Below are 20,459 nucleotides of genomic sequence, written 5' to 3' on the forward strand. Positions count from 1 at the left end.
GGCCGAAACGCGTCGCATGTTCACAAAAATAATTAAGAATTGGTTGATGTGTCTGACACCACTCTCGGCGTTGTCCGATTGGGGTCCCCTGGGGGGGTGTGCTCTGGGTGTGGGGTCACTCTGGCAGACTGTAGACGGACAGTGCATATATTCCCTTTTCCCTCCCCCAACCCTAACCCTAACCCCCCAACACCTAACTAGCCAGTGCCTCCAGTCTGCCGTTGGGGTGGCATCCTGCCCTTTGTGCGCCCCCCCCTTGGGGCTCTGTTGGGCATTGCTGGGATGTGGTGATGGGCTGATGATTATCAGACACATTTTAAAATTGGAGTAGAGGTCACTGACACAGAGGAACTGTCTGGATATCTTTATTTATTTAAATACTTACCTTGTTTGCTGTGAGTTATATATCTTGTTTGCAGTGCTTACTTTATTTTGAGTGGTACTTACCTGATTTGCAGTGCTTTGCTTTATTTTGAGTAGAGTTTTATACCCAGCTGGCCTGGATGATTAATTACTTGCTTTGAGTTGTGTGCAGTGATTTCTTTTTTCAAACACCAGACATTCCTTTGCAATCAGTGGAGCGAACTGAATGACCGCAGGTGTGAGCCTTAGCCCCGCCCCCTGCGGCGCTCTTATAAAATCCTCCTCCTTCCATAGCTCCATTTGACAAAAGGCTCCGGCTAATGAGGAAGGCATTATGCTGGAGACCGCAAATGTTGTAGCTTTTACATGCCTGATGAGGCCAAACAGGCCGAAACGCGTCGCATGTTCACAAAAATAATTAAGAATTGGTTGATGTGTCTGACACCACTCTCGGCGTTGTCCGATTGGGGTCCCCTGGGGGGGTGTGCTCTGGGTGTGGGGTCACTCTGGCAGACTGTAGACGGACAGTGCATATATTCCCTTTTCCCTCCCCCAACCCTAACCCTAACCCCCCAACACCTAACTAGCCAGTGCCTCCAGTCTGCCGTTGGGGTGGCATCCTGCCCTTTGTGCGCCCCCCCCTTGGGGCTCTGTTGGGCATTGCTGGGATGTGGTGATGGGCTGATGATTATCAGACACATTTTAAAATTGGAGTAGAGGTCACTGACACAGAGGAACTGTCTGGATATCTTTATTTATTTAAATACTTACCTTGTTTGCTGTGAGTTATATATCTTGTTTGCAGTGCTTACTTTATTTTGAGTGGTACTTACCTGATTTGCAGTGCTTTGCTTTATTTTGAGTAGAGTTTTATACCCAGCTGGCCTGGATGATTAATTACTTGCTTTGAGTTGTGTGCAGTGATTTCTTTTTTCAAACACCAGACATTCCTTTGCAATCAGTGGAGCGAACTGAATGACCGCAGGTGTGAGCCTTAGCCCCGCCCCCTGCGGCGCTCTTATAAAATCCTCCTCCTTCCATAGCTCCATTTGACAAAAGGCTCCGGCTAATGAGGAAGGCATTATGCTGGAGACCGCAAATGTTGTAGCTTTTACATGCCTGATGAGGCCAAACAGGCCGAAACGCGTCGCATGTTCACAAAAATAATTAAGAATTGGTTGATGTGTCTGACACCACTCTCGGCGTTGTCCGATTGGGGTCCCCTGGGGGGGTGTGCTCTGGGTGTGGGGTCACTCTGGCAGACTGTAGACGGACAGTGCATATATTCCCTTTTCCCTCCCCCAACCCTAACCCTAACCCCCCAACACCTAACTAGCCAGTGCCTCCAGTCTGCCGTTGGGGTGGCATCCTGCCCTTTGTGCGCCCCCCCCTTGGGGCTCTGTTGGGCATTGCTGGGATGTGGTGATGGGCTGATGATTATCAGACACATTTTAAAATTGGAGTAGAGGTCACTGACACAGAGGAACTGTCTGGATATCTTTATTTATTTAAATACTTACCTTGTTTGCTGTGAGTTATATATCTTGTTTGCAGTGCTTACTTTATTTTGAGTGGTACTTACCTGATTTGCAGTGCTTTGCTTTATTTTGAGTAGAGTTTTATACCCAGCTGGCCTGGATGATTAATTACTTGCTTTGAGTTGTGTGCAGTGATTTCTTTTTTCAAACACCAGACATTCCTTTGCAATCAGTGGAGCGAACTGAATGACCGCAGGTGTGAGCCTTAGCCCCGCCCCCTGCGGCGCTCTTATAAAATCCTCCTCCTTCCATAGCTCCATTTGACAAAAGGCTCCGGCTAATGAGGAAGGCATTATGCTGGAGACCGCAAATGTTGTAGCTTTTACATGCCTGATGAGGCCAAACAGGCCGAAACGCGTCGCATGTTCACAAAAATAATTAAGAATTGGTTGATGTGTCTGACACCACTCTCGGCGTTGTCCGATTGGGGTCCCCTGGGGGGGTGTGCTCTGGGTGTGGGGTCACTCTGGCAGACTGTAGACGGACAGTGCATATATTCCCTTTTCCCTCCCCCAACCCTAACCCTAACCCCCCAACACCTAACTAGCCAGTGCCTCCAGTCTGCCGTTGGGGTGGCATCCTGCCCTTTGTGCGCCCCCCCCTTGGGGCTCTGTTGGGCATTGCTGGGATGTGGTGATGGGCTGATGATTATCAGACACATTTTAAAATTGGAGTAGAGGTCACTGACACAGAGGAACTGTCTGGATATCTTTATTTATTTAAATACTTACCTTGTTTGCTGTGAGTTATATATCTTGTTTGCAGTGCTTACTTTATTTTGAGTGGTACTTACCTGATTTGCAGTGCTTTGCTTTATTTTGAGTAGAGTTTTATACCCAGCTGGCCTGGATGATTAATTACTTGCTTTGAGTTGTGTGCAGTGATTTCTTTTTTCAAACACCAGACATTCCTTTGCAATCAGTGGAGCGAACTGAATGACCGCAGGTGTGAGCCTTAGCCCCGCCCCCTGCGGCGCTCTTATAAAATCCTCCTCCTTCCATAGCTCCATTTGACAAAAGGCTCCGGCTAATGAGGAAGGCATTATGCTGGAGACCGCAAATGTTGTAGCTTTTACATGCCTGATGAGGCCAAACAGGCCGAAACGCGTCGCATGTTCACAAAAATAATTAAGAATTGGTTGATGTGTCTGACACCACTCTCGGCGTTGTCCGATTGGGGTCCCCTGGGGGGGTGTGCTCTGGGTGTGGGGTCACTCTGGCAGACTGTAGACGGACAGTGCATATATTCCCTTTTCCCTCCCCCAACCCTAACCCTAACCCCCCAACACCTAACTAGCCAGTGCCTCCAGTCTGCCGTTGGGGTGGCATCCTGCCCTTTGTGCGCCCCCCCCTTGGGGCTCTGTTGGGCATTGCTGGGATGTGGTGATGGGCTGATGATTATCAGACACATTTTAAAATTGGAGTAGAGGTCACTGACACAGAGGAACTGTCTGGATATCTTTATTTATTTAAATACTTACCTTGTTTGCTGTGAGTTATATATCTTGTTTGCAGTGCTTACTTTATTTTGAGTGGTACTTACCTGATTTGCAGTGCTTTGCTTTATTTTGAGTAGAGTTTTATACCCAGCTGGCCTGGATGATTAATTACTTGCTTTGAGTTGTGTGCAGTGATTTCTTTTTTCAAACACCAGACATTCCTTTGCAATCAGTGGAGCGAACTGAATGACCGCAGGTGTGAGCCTTAGCCCCGCCCCCTGCGGCGCTCTTATAAAATCCTCCTCCTTCCATAGCTCCATTTGACAAAAGGCTCCGGCTAATGAGGAAGGCATTATGCTGGAGACCGCAAATGTTGTAGCTTTTACATGCCTGATGAGGCCAAACAGGCCGAAACGCGTCGCATGTTCACAAAAATAATTAAGAATTGGTTGATGTGTCTGACACCACTCTCGGCGTTGTCCGATTGGGGTCCCCTGGGGGGGTGTGCTCTGGGTGTGGGGTCACTCTGGCAGACTGTAGACGGACAGTGCATATATTCCCTTTTCCCTCCCCCAACCCTAACCCTAACCCCCCAACACCTAACTAGCCAGTGCCTCCAGTCTGCCGTTGGGGTGGCATCCTGCCCTTTGTGCGCCCCCCCCTTGGGGCTCTGTTGGGCATTGCTGGGATGTGGTGATGGGCTGATGATTATCAGACACATTTTAAAATTGGAGTAGAGGTCACTGACACAGAGGAACTGTCTGGATATCTTTATTTATTTAAATACTTACCTTGTTTGCTGTGAGTTATATATCTTGTTTGCAGTGCTTACTTTATTTTGAGTGGTACTTACCTGATTTGCAGTGCTTTGCTTTATTTTGAGTAGAGTTTTATACCCAGCTGGCCTGGATGATTAATTACTTGCTTTGAGTTGTGTGCAGTGATTTCTTTTTTCAAACACCAGACATTCCTTTGCAATCAGTGGAGCGAACTGAATGACCGCAGGTGTGAGCCTTAGCCCCGCCCCCTGCGGCGCTCTTATAAAATCCTCCTCCTTCCATAGCTCCATTTGACAAAAGGCTCCGGCTAATGAGGAAGGCATTATGCTGGAGACCGCAAATGTTGTAGCTTTTACATGCCTGATGAGGCCAAACAGGCCGAAACGCGTCGCATGTTCACAAAAATAATTAAGAATTGGTTGATGTGTCTGACACCACTCTCGGCGTTGTCCGATTGGGGTCCCCTGGGGGGGTGTGCTCTGGGTGTGGGGTCACTCTGGCAGACTGTAGACGGACAGTGCATATATTCCCTTTTCCCTCCCCCAACCCTAACCCTAACCCCCCAACACCTAACTAGCCAGTGCCTCCAGTCTGCCGTTGGGGTGGCATCCTGCCCTTTGTGCGCCCCCCCCTTGGGGCTCTGTTGGGCATTGCTGGGATGTGGTGATGGGCTGATGATTATCAGACACATTTTAAAATTGGAGTAGAGGTCACTGACACAGAGGAACTGTCTGGATATCTTTATTTATTTAAATACTTACCTTGTTTGCTGTGAGTTATATATCTTGTTTGCAGTGCTTACTTTATTTTGAGTGGTACTTACCTGATTTGCAGTGCTTTGCTTTATTTTGAGTAGAGTTTTATACCCAGCTGGCCTGGATGATTAATTACTTGCTTTGAGTTGTGTGCAGTGATTTCTTTTTTCAAACACCAGACATTCCTTTGCAATCAGTGGAGCGAACTGAATGACCGCAGGTGTGAGCCTTAGCCCCGCCCCCTGCGGCGCTCTTATAAAATCCTCCTCCTTCCATAGCTCCATTTGACAAAAGGCTCCGGCTAATGAGGAAGGCATTATGCTGGAGACCGCAAATGTTGTAGCTTTTACATGCCTGATGAGGCCAAACAGGCCGAAACGCGTCGCATGTTCACAAAAATAATTAAGAATTGGTTGATGTGTCTGACACCACTCTCGGCGTTGTCCGATTGGGGTCCCCTGGGGGGGTGTGCTCTGGGTGTGGGGTCACTCTGGCAGACTGTAGACGGACAGTGCATATATTCCCTTTTCCCTCCCCCAACCCTAACCCTAACCCCCCAACACCTAACTAGCCAGTGCCTCCAGTCTGCCGTTGGGGTGGCATCCTGCCCTTTGTGCGCCCCCCCCTTGGGGCTCTGTTGGGCATTGCTGGGATGTGGTGATGGGCTGATGATTATCAGACACATTTTAAAATTGGAGTAGAGGTCACTGACACAGAGGAACTGTCTGGATATCTTTATTTATTTAAATACTTACCTTGTTTGCTGTGAGTTATATATCTTGTTTGCAGTGCTTACTTTATTTTGAGTGGTACTTACCTGATTTGCAGTGCTTTGCTTTATTTTGAGTAGAGTTTTATACCCAGCTGGCCTGGATGATTAATTACTTGCTTTGAGTTGTGTGCAGTGATTTCTTTTTTCAAACACCAGACATTCCTTTGCAATCAGTGGAGCGAACTGAATGACCGCAGGTGTGAGCCTTAGCCCCGCCCCCTGCGGCGCTCTTATAAAATCCTCCTCCTTCCATAGCTCCATTTGACAAAAGGCTCCGGCTAATGAGGAAGGCATTATGCTGGAGACCGCAAATGTTGTAGCTTTTACATGCCTGATGAGGCCAAACAGGCCGAAACGCGTCGCATGTTCACAAAAATAATTAAGAATTGGTTGATGTGTCTGACACCACTCTCGGCGTTGTCCGATTGGGGTCCCCTGGGGGGGTGTGCTCTGGGTGTGGGGTCACTCTGGCAGACTGTAGACGGACAGTGCATATATTCCCTTTTCCCTCCCCCAACCCTAACCCTAACCCCCCAACACCTAACTAGCCAGTGCCTCCAGTCTGCCGTTGGGGTGGCATCCTGCCCTTTGTGCGCCCCCCCCTTGGGGCTCTGTTGGGCATTGCTGGGATGTGGTGATGGGCTGATGATTATCAGACACATTTTAAAATTGGAGTAGAGGTCACTGACACAGAGGAACTGTCTGGATATCTTTATTTATTTAAATACTTACCTTGTTTGCTGTGAGTTATATATCTTGTTTGCAGTGCTTACTTTATTTTGAGTGGTACTTACCTGATTTGCAGTGCTTTGCTTTATTTTGAGTAGAGTTTTATACCCAGCTGGCCTGGATGATTAATTACTTGCTTTGAGTTGTGTGCAGTGATTTCTTTTTTCAAACACCAGACATTCCTTTGCAATCAGTGGAGCGAACTGAATGACCGCAGGTGTGAGCCTTAGCCCCGCCCCCTGCGGCGCTCTTATAAAATCCTCCTCCTTCCATAGCTCCATTTGACAAAAGGCTCCGGCTAATGAGGAAGGCATTATGCTGGAGACCGCAAATGTTGTAGCTTTTACATGCCTGATGAGGCCAAACAGGCCGAAACGCGTCGCATGTTCACAAAAATAATTAAGAATTGGTTGATGTGTCTGACACCACTCTCGGCGTTGTCCGATTGGGGTCCCCTGGGGGGGTGTGCTCTGGGTGTGGGGTCACTCTGGCAGACTGTAGACGGACAGTGCATATATTCCCTTTTCCCTCCCCCAACCCTAACCCTAACCCCCCAACACCTAACTAGCCAGTGCCTCCAGTCTGCCGTTGGGGTGGCATCCTGCCCTTTGTGCGCCCCCCCCTTGGGGCTCTGTTGGGCATTGCTGGGATGTGGTGATGGGCTGATGATTATCAGACACATTTTAAAATTGGAGTAGAGGTCACTGACACAGAGGAACTGTCTGGATATCTTTATTTATTTAAATACTTACCTTGTTTGCTGTGAGTTATATATCTTGTTTGCAGTGCTTACTTTATTTTGAGTGGTACTTACCTGATTTGCAGTGCTTTGCTTTATTTTGAGTAGAGTTTTATACCCAGCTGGCCTGGATGATTAATTACTTGCTTTGAGTTGTGTGCAGTGATTTCTTTTTTCAAACACCAGACATTCCTTTGCAATCAGTGGAGCGAACTGAATGACCGCAGGTGTGAGCCTTAGCCCCGCCCCCTGCGGCGCTCTTATAAAATCCTCCTCCTTCCATAGCTCCATTTGACAAAAGGCTCCGGCTAATGAGGAAGGCATTATGCTGGAGACCGCAAATGTTGTAGCTTTTACATGCCTGATGAGGCCAAACAGGCCGAAACGCGTCGCATGTTCACAAAAATAATTAAGAATTGGTTGATGTGTCTGACACCACTCTCGGCGTTGTCCGATTGGGGTCCCCTGGGGGGGTGTGCTCTGGGTGTGGGGTCACTCTGGCAGACTGTAGACGGACAGTGCATATATTCCCTTTTCCCTCCCCCAACCCTAACCCTAACCCCCCAACACCTAACCCTAACCCTAACCCTAACCCTAACCCTAACCCTAACCCTAACCCTAACCCTAACCCTAACCCTAACCCTAACCCTAACCCTAACCCTAACCCTAACCCTAACCCTAACCCTAACCCTAACCCTAACCCTAACCCTAACCCTAACCCTAACCCTAACCCTAACCCTAACCCTAACCCTAACCCTAACCCTAACCCTAACCCTAACCCTAACCCTAACCCTAACCCTAACCCTACCCTAACCCTAACCCTAACCCTAACCCTAACCCTAACCCTAACCCTAACCCTAACCCTAACCCTAACCCTAACCCTAACCCTAACCCTAACCCTAACCCTAACCCTAACCCTAACCCTAACCCTAACCCTAACCCTAACCCTAACCCTAACCCTAACCCTAACCCTAACCCTAACCCTAACCCTAACCCTAACCCTAACCCTAACCCTAACCCTAACCCTAACCCTAACCCTAACCCTAACCCTAACCCTAACCCTAACCCTAACCCTAACCCTAACCCTAACCCTAACCCTAACCCTAACCCTAACCCTAACCCTAACCCCTAACCCTAACCCTAACCCTAACCCTAACCCTAACCCTAACCCTAACCCTAACCCTAACCCTAACCCTAACCCTAACCCTAACCCTAACCCTAACCAACTCTTTTTCTTTATGCCTAACCCTAACCCTAACTCTAAACCTAACCCTAACCCTAACCCTAACCCCAACCCCAACCCTAACCCGCCTGTGCCTCTGGTCCACTCACGGCTCGCGCTCTGCCTTGTGGGCCCACCTGGGCCATTTGTGTGTACACACAAACAACAAAAACAACATCATATTATTCCCACTTACCCTACTTACCTGCATTGTACAGCTACTTACCTGGGTATTCGGACATTCCGGCGCTGGGGGGGCCCCGGATGTCCCAGCACTCCTACGAGGACCTGCAAAAAAATACAAAAAACATCTTAAAAAATCACAAAAAACCTCAAAAATTCACAAAAACACATTAAAAAACCTGAAAAACTTCCTAAAAACATTGTTGGACCTGTTCGGACTCCATAAAGGAGCCATACTTACCTTGGTCCACGGCTTGGTTCACTGTGCAACTAATAGTGAATTTTTCTAACCTTTTTTTATATATAGTATAGTATATATCTGTATATGTGGACATAATTGTACATATATATATATATATATATATATATAATTTTTTTTATTATATTTTATTATTGATCTTTATTTTAATTCACTATTATAAGCAATTCTATAGGGGTTAATTGTGCTTGGGGCCACACATTCCTGCAGTCACGTGGTTTATCAGTGGAGAGTTTTTGCTTTGCAAAAATAATTCCTTATTTTCTGCCAGCCATGACTCCACCCCACCTCTCGCAGCCAATGGCCTCACTTGCCATCGAACCACCAGAGGAGCAACAGCTCACGAAATTGCACGAACAAGCCGATTTTCACACTCATTCAGTTAGACAAGTCTTACGCCTGAAGAAGGTACAGAGAGTACCGAAACGTTGCGAAACAAGACTTGCATTTATCACAAATTTACACTATTTTACCTCCTTTTCTCCCATTTTCCCTCTTTCCCTTTAATTTGGTGCCGTGGCGAGCTGGTCTCCCACGAGGCGAAAAGTCCGTTGACAATTCGCTTACTTACGTTCAGTTTTACAAGCCTAAGTTTCTTAGCTAGTTAGTTTAACCCCTTTCCTTGGGGATTTTTTATCGTTCTTCGCAGAACCGCCCTTAGTTGTTTGTTAATTTGTTTTTTTGTCGAGAGTGCTTCGCATTCTCGGCCATCTTGAGACATCCGGTCCGGGCGGAAGTGCGCCACACAGCGGGCGGAAGCTCGCCGGTTTTCTCTTGTTTCACTTTATATATATATATATTATTTCCCATACAATTTTAATTTCTATTCACCCTACTTACCTTAGTCCCTAATATAATTTCAGCCTACCCACCTTATTCTACTCATCAAAATAACGCATTTTCCAAAAAATGACGGCGTGGGAGGACGAGGAATGGCACCAGGTCCGTCCGCGCGGACGGAAACAGTGCCAGCAGCGCGAGATGGTTCCGCGTTCCCGATCCCCGCATCATAACGACCGCCATTACGGCCAAAACACACAATTTTCCGGCCGTTTTCAGCACCTCACATATGCTGAAGTGACTCGAGGTTGGCCTCATGATCACGATCATTGTTGCGGCGGCCATGGCCGCCCCCAATGGGACACGCGTCGCCGTGATCATGACGCGCGGCACCGTGATCATGACGCGCGTCACCGTGATCATGACGCGCGTCACCGTGAGCATGACGCGCGTCACCGTGATCGCGACGCGCATCACCGTGATCGCGACGCGCGTGACCGTAATCATGGCGCGCGTGACCGTGATCGTGGCGCGCGTGACCGGGATCATGACGCGCGTGACCGGGATCATGACGCTCGTGAACGGGATCATGACGCGCGTGGCCGGGATCTTGACGCGCGTCGCCGGGATCATGACGCGCGTCACCGGGATCATAACGCGCGTGAGATACGAGACAGCGCCCCACAGTGGCGAAACAACGACACTGCACGCCAAAATAATAACACATTTTTCAGAGGCTTCCAACCGCAACATCCCAATTTTCCGGCAGATGACATGCCCCGCCAAAACAGGGGAAATTTCCACCCTACCCATGATAACCCTCCCTATCCCAGGGGGACTCATAGGGCAAATCATAGGGGTAACAAACAACACAAAACAGCACGGGGAAAACGCCGCAAAGAAAGAACAGCCAAGATTAACCAGGCACATCCCCCCAGGGCATCTTCTCCTGACAATCTGGACCCCGACTTTAGCTCCATAGCTAGAATTATGTACAACATCATTAAAGTGGTACATCATCTAAAAAACGTCAGCAAGGAACAACAACCACTTACCATCACTAGGATGGAACTTGCTTTGACGACGGGAATCAGACCAGCTGTTACCAACCCCGACACAGAAGACCGGATAAAGGGTAATGCAAAAAATTGGGCACATTCTACAATTATAATTCTTAGGGAACATTACCATAAAACACTGCAATCAGAAGCTGATAAACTGGGGGAATTTATTTCACACAATTGGGAAGCCCCATTCAAAGTGGCCTCGGCGTGGGCCAAGACACACCTAGGGCGCAGGCTGACGACTGAGACGCTCCAGCAGGCCCAGTCTCAGGTGGACTCGGTCTTGGTTGACACCCGGGCCGTTGAGGAGGTGTTGCCCCCAGCGCGGCGCCGACGTACCGAGCCTCGAGCGGACTCGGACTCGTTGGACAACCGCGTTGTCATGGAGGTGGTGCACCCCTCGCTGCCCCCGCCGGTCATTCTACCAACTGCCGCTGCACACGCCACGGTGTCCACCATGACCGACCCCATTACCAGGGAGTGGTCCCCTGAGGTGGAGCAGGATCGGGACCCGCGTGGACGGGTGACTCCGGTCCCTTTCCCGGTCTTGTCGCCTTCCTCTCCGGCTACCGAACCATCTGTGGCCCAGAGAGCAACGCGACCTCGCAAGCCGTGCAGCAGACCTGCCGACGACGCTATCGTCGAGGCACCTTTGGTCCGGCCGCATGGGCCGCGATCGCGGGTCGGTGCTGAGATCGGGGTCCTCCCGGTGGTCTCCGACACGCCGCCTCGCCCGGCTCCACCTGTTGAACACAGTGCGTTGATTTTGATACATGGGGATGAGAATGTGCGGGGGACTCCTGACCAGCCAGAGACGGACCAACACTTACCTGAGCAGTCGGGGTCGCCCACACGGGATCAGTCTTCCCCGGACACGCCTCCACCCTGGTACCTACTCTACCCTGAGCGGTCACAGGAACCCCTCCCGGACCCGCCCATCCCGGACGCGCCTCCTCCGGACACGCCTCCTCCGGACACGCCTCTTCCGGACACGCCTCTTCCGGACACGCCCCTCCCGGACACGCCCCTCTTGGATCTACCCGTCCCGGATCCACTCCTCCCGGGCGTGCCCCTCCCGGAGACGTCCGTCCCAGACAGGCCTGTCCTGGGTCTGAGAACCCCAAGTTGGGCCCAACTGTTTTCTGGAAGCCAGAAAAAAACAAAAACAGTCACTTCGACTTCACAGCCGACAGAAGACAATAGTACGGCGCAGGTTACCACGCCTACGAGTCCGAGCACTGCCAGAAAGCCCACTGTGCACATCAACTCGGATCGAAAAATGATGGATTGGCACCTGTCTGTCAGCAGGAAGGTCGTGGTGATCGGGGACTCTAACCTCAAGCACCTCCCAGCCTTTCGTCACCAGGACATCCAGATCGACAGCTACCCGGGGGCCAGATTTCTCCATGCAGAGGCCATCCTGAAAAAAACAGCAGTTAGTCCTGAGGTTGAGAAGGTGGTCTTAGCATTCGGCATCAATAATAGGGAACAAAAACCCAAGGTTACCACCTTCAAACAGCTCCGGAGGGCCCTTAAAGCGGCCAAAACGACCTTCCCTAATGCCGAAGTCTTCATCCCCCTCCTCAATTTCTCGGAATCCCTGCCCGAGGAACACAAGGACAACCTCCGGCTGATTAACAATTACATCCAAACCCGCCTCCAATTCTTCCCGGCACTCGCCGACGACGATTTTGAAACGGGGAGGGACAAGATCCATTGGACAAAGGACACAGCCAAGAACATGATGAGGCACTGGTATCACTGTTTAAACTTGACCTCCCCAAAAGCCCGACCTTTCGGGGGGGAAACATAAACACAAACAAAAACATCGTAAATTTATCAAAAAATTTCCTACTTACCTCATCGCAGCATTCCCTCCTCGACAAGGGCCTCAGTTTCGTCCCGTCCACCAGCCTCAGTCCAGAGTGGCACCATCAAGTAAAATTCGACCTGCAGGAATATCATAGAAGTGTCAAAACTGCGGTTTTCTATGAAAAGCAAGAGTCTCTTGGGCCGCGACCTTTCACCCCGAGGTCCGATTGGGAGCCCTCACCGGGACTGCTTCCTCCAGAGGTCCAAACGCTGGTCCTGGCGGACGAACACCCGTCGCTCCTATCGGGCTGCGCCCTCGCGGTCGCGCCCAACCTGACGCGGGACGAAACAGAGGCCCTGCATAGCCTGAAAAACAACAGGAACATAATTATTAAGCCGGCAGACAAGGGTAGCGCAGTGGTCATCATGGATAGGTCTCAATATGTCTGGGAGGGCACCAGACAATTGAGTGACACCACCTACTACCAACCATTGGCCACGCCCATTTACCCACAAACGATCCCTATGGTCGAAAACATAGTCAAAAATTTAATGAAAAAACGATTCATTAACCACAAACAAAAGACTTACCTCTTGGGCGAATCGGAGCCCCGCCCCCGTAGGTTCTACTTGCTCCCCAAGATCCACAAGGAACGACACAAGTGGAGCCGACCGTACGAGATACCCCCGGGCAGGCCCATTGTGTCCGACTGCGGCAGTGAAACCTACAGGACGGCGGCGTTTATAGATTACTTTTTGACCCCACTCTCCATTAAACACGAGAGTTATCTTAAGGACACATATGACTTTATTGACAAAATTAAAAATTTGATCATTCCCCAAGAGGCAGTCTTGTTTACCATTGATATTGATAGTTTGTACACGAATATTGACATTGACCAGGGCATCCAAGCCGTCAAAAACATTTTTTATAAATACCGAGATGTTAGCAGGCCCGAGAAGGAACTCCTCCAGCTTCTCGACATCAACCTCAGGAGGAACGACTTTGAGTTCAATGGCCGGTTCTTTCTACAGATCAAGGGCACGGCCATGGGCAAAAAGTTTGCTCCGGCCTATGCTAACATCTTCATGGCAGAATGGGAGACCTCTGCCCTTGCTGCCTGCGCAATCAGGCCCCTCCATTATTTCAGGTATTTGGATGATATCTGGGGGGTGTGGACTCATTCCATGGAGGAATTTGAGGGGTTCCGCCACACCCTGAATACCCACAACCCCAGTATCACCATTAAGTCCACCACCAGCCCCACGTCAGTGGACTTCCTGGACACTACCACCTTCAAGGGTCCGGATTTCACCTCCACTCACCATTTGGACATTAAGGTGTTTTTTAAAGAGACGGATACCCATGCCCTCCTCCACAAAACCAGCTTCCACCCCCGACACACCTACGCGGGATTGGTGAAGTCCCAGCTGCTGAGGTTCCACCGGATCTGCACCAGGCGGGAGGACTTTGTAACGGCCATGGGAGCCCTGTTCACGGCCCTGAGGAAGAGAGGGTATTCCAGATCCTTCCTCAGGAGACAGTTCAGGTGCTTCCTGGACCAGAAGAAGCCTCCCCCTGGTAAACACATGATCCCCCTCATTACAACCTTCTCGCCTGCGGCGGTACAGGTTTCCAGAAGGGTCAAGGGTAACTTCTGTACCTTTGTGGAGAAAAGCGGCAAACTGAAGGACTATTATCTGGTCTCGGCCTACCGCAAAAATCCCAGCCTGGGTGATCTGCTTGTCAGGGCTCGGATCAGTTCCACCGGAGATCCGCCCTCGGCCCGGAGCAGCGCTCCCTTGCGGAACATCCCTTGGCTGGTCAATCGCCACAGCGGTAAGGTCTTCCGGCCGCTGTGCAGAGGAGACGGGCAGGTCAAAAATTGCGTGTATGTTATCCTCTGCCAGCGTTGCCGTGCTATGTATGTTGGTGAAACGGGTAACACCATCGCCACCCGTTTCCACCAACATAAATATAACATTGTCCGGCAGAAGAACACCACCACCTACCTTGTCCAACACTTTATCCGGCACGGGTGGGCTTCTGTCCGGGCGTGTGTGGTCCAAGCCAACTCCAGATGGAGTGCCGCCCAACGGAGGCGGGCGGAAGGCCTCTGGATCCACAGACTGGGTACTAGACACCCGGGGGGGCTCAATGAGACATGAGTGCGAGCCCGCTGGGCCATAGACGGACCGTGCACACCCTTCTTATTCCTTTTTTTTCGCTCTTTTCTATCGCCCCACCCCCACCCTTAGCCCTAACCCTAACCAACTCTCTTTCTCTATGCCTAACCCTAACCAACTCTTTTTCTTTATGCCTAACCCTAACCCTAACTCTAAACCTAACCCTAACCCTAACCCTAACCCCAACCCCAACCCTAACCCGCCTGTGCCTCTGGTCCACTCACGGCTCGCGCTCTGCCTTGTGGGCCCACCTGGGCCATTTGTGTGTACACACAAACAACAAAAACAACATCATATTATTCCCACTTACCCTACTTACCTGCATTGTACAGCTACTTACCTGGGTATTCGGACATTCCGGCGCTGGGGGGGCCCCGGATGTCCCAGCACTCCTACGAGGACCTGCAAAAAAATACAAAAAACATCTTAAAAAATCACAAAAAACCTCAAAAATTCACAAAAACACATTAAAAAACCTGAAAAACTTCCTAAAAACATTGTTGGACCTGTTCGGACTCCATAAAGGAGCCATACTTACCTTGGTCCACGGCTTGGTTCACTGTGCAACTAATAGTGAATTTTTCTAACCTTTTTTTATATATAGTATAGTATATATCTGTATATGTGGACATAATTGTACATATATATATATATATATATATATATAATTTTTTTTATTATATTTTATTATTGATCTTTATTTTAATTCACTATTATAAGCAATTCTATAGGGGTTAATTGTGCTTGGGGCCACACATTCCTGCAGTCACGTGGTTTATCAGTGGAGAGTTTTTGCTTTGCAAAAATAATTCCTTATTTTCTGCCAGCCATGACTCCACCCCACCTCTCGCAGCCAATGGCCTCACTTGCCATCGAACCACCAGAGGAGCAACAGCTCACGAAATTGCACGAACAAGCCGATTTTCACACTCATTCAGTTAGACAAGTCTTACGCCTGAAGAAGGTACAGAGAGTACCGAAACGTTGCGAAACAAGACTTGCATTTATCACAAATTTACACTATTTTACCTCCTTTTCTCCCATTTTCCCTCTTTCCCTTTAATTTGGTGCCGTGGCGAGCTGGTCTCCCACGAGGCGAAAAGTCCGTTGACAATTCGCTTACTTACGTTCAGTTTTACAAGCCTAAGTTTCTTAGCTAGTTAGTTTAACCCCTTTCCTTGGGGATTTTTTATCGTTCTTCGCAGAACCGCCCTTAGTTGTTTGTTAATTTGTTTTTTTGTCGAGAGTGCTTCGCATTCTCGGCCATCTTGAGACATCCGGTCCGGGCGGAAGTGCGCCACACAGCGGGCGGAAGCTCGCCGGTTTTCTCTTGTTTCACTTTATATATATATATATTATTTCCCATACAATTTTAATTTCTATTCACCCTACTTACCTTAGTCCCTAATATAATTTCAGCCTACCCACCTTATTCTACTCATCAAAATAACGCATTTTCCAAAAAATGACGGCGTGGGAGGACGAGGAATGGCACCAGGTCCGTCCGCGCGGACGGAAACAGTGCCAGCAGCGCGAGATGGTTCCGCGTTCCCGATCCCCGCATCATAACGACCGCCATTACGGCCAAAACACACAATTTTCCGGCCGTTTTCAGCACCTCACATATGCTGAAGTGACTCGAGGTTGGCCTCATGATCACGATCATTGTTGCGGCGGCCATGGCCGCCCCCAATGGGACACGCGTCGCCGTGATCATGACGCGCGGCACCGTGATCATGACGCGCGTCACCGTGATCATGACGCGCGTCACCGTGAGCATGACGCGCGTCACCGTGATCGCGACGCGCATCACCGTGATCGCGACGCGCGTGACCGTAATCATGGCGCGCGTGACCGTGATCGTGGCGCGCGTGACCGGGATCATGACGCGCGTGACCGGGATCATGACGCTCGTGAACGGGATCATGACGCGCGTGGCCGGGATCTTGACGCGCGTCGCCGGGATCATGACGCGCGTCACCGGGATCATAACGCGCGTGAGATACGAGACAGCGCCCCACAGTGGCGAAACAACGACACTGCACGCCAAAATAATAACACATTTTTCAGAGGCTTCCAACCGCAACATCCCAATTTTCCGGCAGATGACATGCCCCGCCAAAACAGGGGAAATTTCCACCCTACCCATGATAACCCTCCCTATCCCAGGGGGACTCATAGGGCAAATCATAGGGGTAACAAACAACACAAAACAGCACGGGGAAAACGCCGCAAAGAAAGAACAGCCAAGATTAACCAGGCACATCCCCCCAGGGCATCTTCTCCTGACAATCTGGACCCCGACTTTAGCTCCATAGCTAGAATTATGTACAACATCATTAAAGTGGTACATCATCTAAAAAACGTCAGCAAGGAACAACAACCACTTACCATCACTAGGATGGAACTTGCTTTGACGACGGGAATCAGACCAGCTGTTACCAACCCCGACACAGAAGACCGGATAAAGGGTAATGCAAAAAATTGGGCACATTCTACAATTATAATTCTTAGGGAACATTACCATAAAACACTGCAATCAGAAGCTGATAAACTGGGGGAATTTATTTCACACAATTGGGAAGCCCCATTCAAAGTGGCCTCGGCGTGGGCCAAGACACACCTAGGGCGCAGGCTGACGACTGAGACGCTCCAGCAGGCCCAGTCTCAGGTGGACTCGGTCTTGGTTGACACCCGGGCCGTTGAGGAGGTGTTGCCCCCAGCGCGGCGCCGACGTACCGAGCCTCGAGCGGACTCGGACTCGTTGGACAACCGCGTTGTCATGGAGGTGGTGCACCCCTCGCTGCCCCCGCCGGTCATTCTACCAACTGCCGCTGCACACGCCACGGTGTCCACCATGACCGACCCCATTACCAGGGAGTGGTCCCCTGAGGTGGAGCAGGATCGGGACCCGCGTGGACGGGTGACTCCGGTCCCTTTCCCGGTCTTGTCGCCTTCCTCTCCGGCTACCGAACCATCTGTGGCCCAGAGAGCAACGCGACCTCGCAAGCCGTGCAGCAGACCTGCCGACGACGCTATCGTCGAGGCACCTTTGGTCCGGCCGCATGGGCCGCGATCGCGGGTCGGTGCTGAGATCGGGGTCCTCCCGGTGGTCTCCGACACGCCGCCTCGCCCGGCTCCACCTGTTGAACACAGTGCGTTGATTTTGATACATGGGGATGAGAATGTGCGGGGGACTCCTGACCAGCCAGAGACGGACCAACACTTACCTGAGCAGTCGGGGTCGCCCACACGGGATCAGTCTTCCCCGGACACGCCTCCACCCTGGTACCTACTCTACCCTGAGCGGTCACAGGAACCCCTCCCGGACCCGCCCATCCCGGACGCGCCTCCTCCGGACACGCCTCCTCCGGACACGCCTCTTCCGGACACGCCTCTTCCGGACACGCCCCTCCCGGACACGCCCCTCTTGGATCTACCCGTCCCGGATCCACTCCTCCCGGGCGTGCCCCTCCCGGAGACGTCCGTCCCAGACAGGCCTGTCCTGGGTCTGAGAACCCCAAGTTGGGCCCAACTGTTTTCTGGAAGCCAGAAAAAAACAAAAACAGTCACTTCGACTTCACAGCCGACAGAAGACAATAGTACGGCGCAGGTTACCACGCCTACGAGTCCGAGCACTGCCAGAAAGCCCACTGTGCACATCAACTCGGATCGAAAAATGATGGATTGGCACCTGTCTGTCAGCAGGAAGGTCGTGGTGATCGGGGACTCTAACCTCAAGCACCTCCCAGCCTTTCGTCACCAGGACATCCAGATCGACAGCTACCCGGGGGCCAGATTTCTCCATGCAGAGGCCATCCTGAAAAAAACAGCAGTTAGTCCTGAGGTTGAGAAGGTGGTCTTAGCATTCGGCATCAATAATAGGGAACAAAAACCCAAGGTTACCACCTTCAAACAGCTCCGGAGGGCCCTTAAAGCGGCCAAAACGACCTTCCCTAATGCCGAAGTCTTCATCCCCCTCCTCAATTTCTCGGAATCCCTGCCCGAGGAACACAAGGACAACCTCCGGCTGATTAACAATTACATCCAAACCCGCCTCCAATTCTTCCCGGCACTCGCCGACGACGATTTTGAAACGGGGAGGGACAAGATCCATTGGACAAAGGACACAGCCAAGAACATGATGAGGCACTGGTATCACTGTTTAAACTTGACCTCCCCAAAAGCCCGACCTTTCGGGGGGGAAACATAAACACAAACAAAAACATCGTAAATTTATCAAAAAATTTCCTACTTACCTCATCGCAGCATTCCCTCCTCGACAAGGGCCTCAGTTTCGTCCCGTCCACCAGCCTCAGTCCAGAGTGGCACCATCAAGTAAAATTCGACCTGCAGGAATATCATAGAAGTGTCAAAACTGCGGTTTTCTATGAAAAGCAAGAGTCTCTTGGGCCGCGACCTTTCACCCCGAGGTCCGATTGGGAGCCCTCACCGGGACTGCTTCCTCCAGAGGTCCAAACGCTGGTCCTGGCGGACGAACACCCGTCGCTCCTATCGGGCTGCGCCCTCGCGGTCGCGCCCAACCTGACGCGGGACGAAACAGAGGCCCTGCATAGCCTGAAAAACAACAGGAACATAATTATTAAGCCGGCAGACAAGGGTAGCGCAGTGGTCATCATGGATAGGTCTCAATATGTCTGGGAGGGCACCAGACAATTGAGTGACACCACCTACTACCAACCATTGGCCACGCCCATTTACCCACAAACGATCCCTATGGTCGAAAACATAGTCAAAAATTTAATGAAAAAACGATTCATTAACCACAAACAAAAGACTTACCTCTTGGGCGAATCGGAGCCCCGCCCCCGTAGGTTCTACTTGCTCCCCAAGATCCACAAGGAACGACACAAGTGGAGCCGACCGTACGAGATACCCCCGGGCAGGCCCATTGTGTCCGACTGCGGCAGTGAAACCTACAGGACGGCGGCGTTTATAGATTACTTTTTGACCCCACTCTCCATTAAACACGAGAGTTATCTTAAGGACACATATGACTTTATTGACAAAATTAAAAATTTGATCATTCCCCAAGAGGCAGTCTTGTTTACCATTGATATTGATAGTTTGTACACGAATATTGACATTGACCAGGGCATCCAAGCCGTCAAAAACATTTTTTATAAATACCGAGATGTTAGCAGGCCCGAGAAGGAACTCCTCCAGCTTCTCGACATCAACCTCAGGAGGAACGACTTTGAGTTCAATGGCCGGTTCTTTCTACAGATCAAGGGCACGGCCATGGGCAAAAAGTTTGCTCCGGCCTATGCTAACATCTTCATGGCAGAATGGGAGACCTCTGCCCTTGCTGCCTGCGCAATCAGGCCCCTCCATTATTTCAGGTATTTGGATGATATCTGGGGGGTGTGGACTCATTCCATGGAGGAATTTGAGGGGTTCCGCCACACCCTGAATACCCACAACCCCAGTATCACCATTAAGTCCACCACCAGCCCCACGTCAGTGGACTTCCTGGACACTACCACCTTCAAGGGTCCGGATTTCACCTCCACTCACCATTTGGACATTAAGGTGTTTTTTAAAGAGACGGATACCCATGCCCTCCTCCACAAAACCAGCTTCCACCCCCGACACACCTACGCGGGATTGGTGAAGTCCCAGCTGCTGAGGTTCCACCGGATCTGCACCAGGCGGGAGGACTTTGTAACGGCCATGGGAGCCCTGTTCACGGCCCTGAGGAAGAGAGGGTATTCCAGATCCTTCCTCAGGAGACAGTTCAGGTGCTTCCTGGACCAGAAGAAGCCTCCCCCTGGTAAACACATGATCCCCCTCATTACAACCTTCTCGCCTGCGGCGG

General features: G+C 50.6%; 1 protein-coding gene across 6 annotated transcripts in view; it reads right to left on the reverse strand.

Annotated features, from left to right (window-relative positions):
* Window positions 1–9,956: 9,956 nt before the first annotated feature.
* The window catches only part of LOC133645420 (uncharacterized), a 30,400-nt gene continuing 19,897 nt past the window's right edge, over window positions 9,957–20,459 (reverse strand). For 4 of the 6 annotated variants that reach the window (XM_062040252.1, XM_062040251.1, XM_062040250.1 and 1 more), the window contains 3 exons: window positions 14,447–20,411; window positions 14,098–14,290; window positions 9,957–14,012 (listed from right to left, as the gene is read on the reverse strand). The gene's annotated coding sequence lies outside the window, so the exon portion shown is untranslated. The remainder of the gene's footprint in view (window positions 14,013–14,097; window positions 14,291–14,446; window positions 20,412–20,459) is intronic. The other 2 variants (XM_062040249.1, XM_062040248.1) reach the window with 2 other exon arrangements.

Source organism: Entelurus aequoreus, unplaced genomic scaffold, assembly GCF_033978785.1.
Source record: "Entelurus aequoreus isolate RoL-2023_Sb unplaced genomic scaffold, RoL_Eaeq_v1.1 HiC_scaffold_53, whole genome shotgun sequence".
In the NCBI taxonomy this organism is placed as follows: Eukaryota; Metazoa; Chordata; class Actinopteri; order Syngnathiformes; family Syngnathidae; genus Entelurus; species Entelurus aequoreus.